The 4,503-nt window shown below is 45.4% G+C and overlaps 1 non-coding gene across 1 annotated transcript; it reads left to right on the forward strand.

Moving 5' to 3' along the window:
- The first annotated feature begins 912 nt into the window (after positions 1–912).
- On the forward strand, positions 913–1,020 carry LOC125121684 (U6 spliceosomal RNA). Its single transcript, XR_007133562.1, has one exon. It is a non-coding gene; the product is annotated as a U6 spliceosomal RNA (small nuclear RNA).
- Positions 1,021–4,503: the final 3,483 nt, after the last annotated feature.

The raw sequence follows: 4,503 nt of genomic DNA on the forward strand, positions 1-4,503 counted from the left end.
CTACCATTATTTACTTGATAACCAAATTGTTCCAGATTTGGCCAGTGAGAGCTCGTTCAGGGTGGCTGCTCTATCCTTTTCGTGTGTCTCTTTTATTCATTGATGACCTCCTTGTTTTCTGGCACAAAAGGATGCTCTGGAATCATTCTGTACTTTCTCTGGCCTTGCCCAGGAAACAGCTATTTCTTTCAGGAGCCCTGGTTCCCCTGGTGGAGGGGGTATGATGGTATTTAGCAGCCAGAAGCTGGGCATGAGGTGGGCTCTCTGTTCCCAGAGTACCCTTATTTCGAGTTCCTCTCAGTGGATAGAACCAGGAAACACATATGTGTATAAATATAAATCCAAGAGTTCCAGCTGATGCCTCCCGCTCCACCCAGTACCATAGCGTTCTTCCTGGCTTTCCCCATTTCCTATTTGTATGTCAATTCCACAACAGTGAGAAACCTGGCTCTCAACATCCTTAATATATTTCACCTTTTATGCACCCGCCAATACACAGAGAGTAGTTTCAGAATTGCTAATCCAGGAGTTCCCGTTGTGGCTCAGTGGTTAACGAATCCAACTAGGAGCCATGAAGTTGCAGGTTTGATCTCTGGCCTCGCTCAGTGGGTTAAGGATCTGGTGTTGCCATGAGCTGTGGTGTAGGTCGCAGCTGCAGCTCAGATCCTGCATTGCTGTGGCTGTGGTATAGGCCGGTGGCTACAGCTCCGATTAGACCCCTAGCCTGGGAACCTCCATATACCTCAGGTGCGGCCCTAGAAAAGACAAAAAAAAAAAAAAAGAATTGCTAATCCACGTGGGGCTGCTGTGAAAAACAACCCACTAGGTAGAGTTCCATATTGGTTTGCAATTCTTTTTATTCTTTTAGACTGAGGGTGTACATCAAAGTTCTGTGTTCAGAAGTTACTTGGGATGCTTGCTTCGACAGCACGGATATTAAAATTGGAAAAATACAAAGAAGAATAGAATGGCTCCTGCACAAGGATGCCCCCCCCAAAGATTCTTGAATTACTTCTTTTTTTCCCTTCAGTGTGGTTTGTTATTCATTTGAAACACAATTCAATAATTTATAAATACAGAGCTACTTCATTTGAGAGTTCTGTTTCTTTCCATAGCTTGTTTTTGTTCTTTTATAAATAATATGTAACTGAAATTTCTTTTTTCCCACTTTGTTCAGCTTGCCTTTTTTTTTTTTTTTTTGTCTTTTTGCTATTTCTTTTGGGCCGCTCCCGCGGCATGTGGAAGTTCCCAGGCTAGGGGTCCAATCGGAGCTGTAGCCGCTGGCCTACGCCAGAGCCACAGCAATGCGGGATCCAAGCCACATCTGCAACCTACACCACAGCTCACGGCAACACCAGATCATTAACCCACTGAGCGAGGGCAGAGACCGAACCCGCAACCTCATGGTTCCTAGTCGGATTCATTAACCACTGCGCCACGATGGGAACGCCCTTGTTTTTGTTTTAATAAAGGAACTTAACCCAGTTACATGTATCGTGAAAGTTAATATGCCTGGTCTTTTCCCAGACGTCTTGTTTGTGTTTTTTATTACTTTAATATCAGTTGAAGAGAATTAGGAGCCCCTTGTATCTACCGGGGCCTGGCATCTGGTCTGGAGCATAGCAATGCTAGCACACATTTGCGGAATGTTGGCTGGAAGCTCAGCAAGTGCTTCCCCTTGTACCTGGATAGATAGACAGACCCAGGGTCTTGACCTTACTCTGATTACAACGATGTCTATCACTGTAGTTACCATTGAGTTGAATAATTATGAAAAGTCTTAGCAAAGGGCCCCGGTGGGGTAATCACTGAATAAATTGCACCTGCTATTGACTGAGTACTGACTAAGAACCAGACATGGTGCTATAGTATCTTATTCAATCCTCACATACACAGCTAATTCCAGGAAGTCTGAGGCTTGCTCACAAGGTCAAAGCCGCCTTAGCTGGACCCAATTGCCAGCCAGTTCCCTGGAAACCCATGGTCAGAATGGAGACTAATCCCAGAAGGCAGGCCCAGAAGGGGTTAAGGAAACGCTCCTCTGATGGCCTGAAATCTGCTATTATGTCTCCCTTGTCAAAATTAACTCAGCTTTATGGAGTTCCCGTTGTGGCACAGTGGTTAATGAATCCAACTAGGAACCGTGAGGTTGTGGGTTCGATCCCTGGCCTTGCTCAATGGGTTAAGGATCTGGCGTTGCCATGAGCTGTGGTGTAGGTTGCAGACGCCGCTCGGATCCTGTGTTGCTGTGGCTCTGGCGTAGGCCGGTGGCTACGGCTCCGATTGGACCCCTAGCCTGGGAACCTCCAGATCCCGCGGGTGTGGCCCTAGAAAAGGCAAAAAGACAAAAACAAAAAAACCCAAAAAAACAAAAACAAAACTCAGCTTTAAAAGGTTTGCCCAAAATATGGGGATACAAATATTTTCATACTCTGCTGGCAGGAGCATAATGGCAGCCAACATTGAAAAGAGCTTATATTAAGTCAGGCCCTTGACCCTGGTAGTTTTCAGCACTGTGGACATTTGGGACTGGATCATTCTTTGGGTGTACCTTGCAGGTTGTTTAGCAGCATCTCTGGCCCCTACCCACCAGATGTTATTAGTACCCCACACCAATAGTGACAACCAAAAATCTCTCCAGACGTTGCCAACATTCCTGGGGTGGGGTCATGTTGGGGCAAAGTCACCCTCGCTGAGAACCCCTGCTTACATGTATTACACTAATTCTCACAACACACAACCATTTTATGAGATTGGTCTTTCTTTTCTTTTCTTTTTTTTTTTTCTTTTCAAATTTTATGGCCACAACCAGAGCATATAGAAGTTCCCAGGCCAGGGATTGAATCTGAGCAACATCTGTGACCTACGCCACAGTTATGGCAATGCTGGATCTTTTAACCCGCTGTGCCGGGCAGGGGACTGAAACTACACTTCCGCAGCTATCTGAGCCTCTGCAGTTGGGTTCTTAACCCACTGTGCCATGGTAGGAACTCCAAGATTGGTACTTTCTTTATCCCCATCCTACAGAGAAGAAAACTGAGGCACAAATAAGTTAAAGTCCCACCACTAGTGAGCAGTAGAGAAGGGGTTAAAATCCGAGCAGTTGGAGTCCAGAGGCCACAGTGCTTCATTGTAGTGGACAGCCCATCTGATCTGACCTTTCTAGAGAACAATTTGGCAGAATATTAAAAAAAAGTACACATGCACACCATGTGGCCCACGGTCCCATGTCTCGGACCTTTTTCTAAGGAAATGTACACACAGGCAGTTCATCTCATTACTTACAATCATGAAAACTTCGAAAGGCAGTAAAAACCTATCTGGAGCCCTCTAGCCTGCCTTCCTCCTGGGCTGGGCACGTGAGCACTGAACTTGAGACAGACATCATTTTTAGCCATGTAATTTATTCTGCAGACACTAAATAGATAGGGTTATGCTGATCCATACTGACGCAGAAAGATGTCCTTGATACGGCATTGAATTCTTTAAAAATCTAAAACCCACATGTATAGTACTGTTTCACTTCTGTAAAGTTTTACGTCCACATAGTCAAGGCGGAAAAGTGCCATTTGTAACAAGAGGTGATTACAGTAGCTCTGGCACTTGTTTAGAATATTATCTGATGGCATGCCTTGTGTGAGAGGAAGGCTGGTCACAAAAGGCCACGTGTTGTAGGATTCCATTTATATGAAATGTCAGAATAGGCAAATCCATAGAGATGGAAAGATCAGTGTTTGCCAGGGGCTAAGGGGAGGGGGGACTGGGGAGTGACTGCTGACGGGCATGGGATTTCTTTATGGGGTGATAAAAAATCTTCTGGAATAAGATAGTGATGATGATTATACAACCTTGTGAATATACTGAAAACCACTGAATTGCACACTTTAAAAGGATGACTTTTGGGCTTCCTGTTGTGGCTCAACAGGTTAAGAAACCAAACTAGTATCCATGAGGCTGCAGGTTCGAGCCCTGGCCCTGCTCAGGGTTAAGGATCCAGGGTTGCTGCAAGCACATGCAGCTTGGATCAGCATGTGTGTGTGGCTGTGGTGGAGGCCAGTGGCTACAGCTCCAATGCAAACACTAGCCTAGGAACCTCCATATGCCTCAAATATAGCCCTAAAAAGACCGGAAAAAAAAAAAAAGGATGAATTTTGTAGTATGTGACTAATGCTTCAGTAAGCAAATTTGAACAGAACTTCAGGAAGAAATGGACACATCCAAAGGAATAATTAGGAAGCCAATGACCCAATAGACAATCTAGCCCCCCAGGAATCCAGAGGACTGCTAGGCGGAAGGCGTTTCCCTCAGTGTGTGGAAAGAGGAGCGAAAACTAATGGAATGTTGGGTGCCTGAACAACTTGGGGACAGCTGGGGCTGACATGTGGCTTCTGCATTGATGTAGACAGATAGGTACCTGCTTCTCCTGCTGTATTTCTGGCCTCTCTCTCCATTACTCTGAGTTCAAGCTCCAATAGCCTCCCCAGTTAGAGGCTACTGCTTTTG

This window comes from Phacochoerus africanus, chromosome 2, assembly GCF_016906955.1.
Source record: "Phacochoerus africanus isolate WHEZ1 chromosome 2, ROS_Pafr_v1, whole genome shotgun sequence".
NCBI classification, from domain to species: domain Eukaryota; kingdom Metazoa; phylum Chordata; class Mammalia; order Artiodactyla; family Suidae; genus Phacochoerus; species Phacochoerus africanus.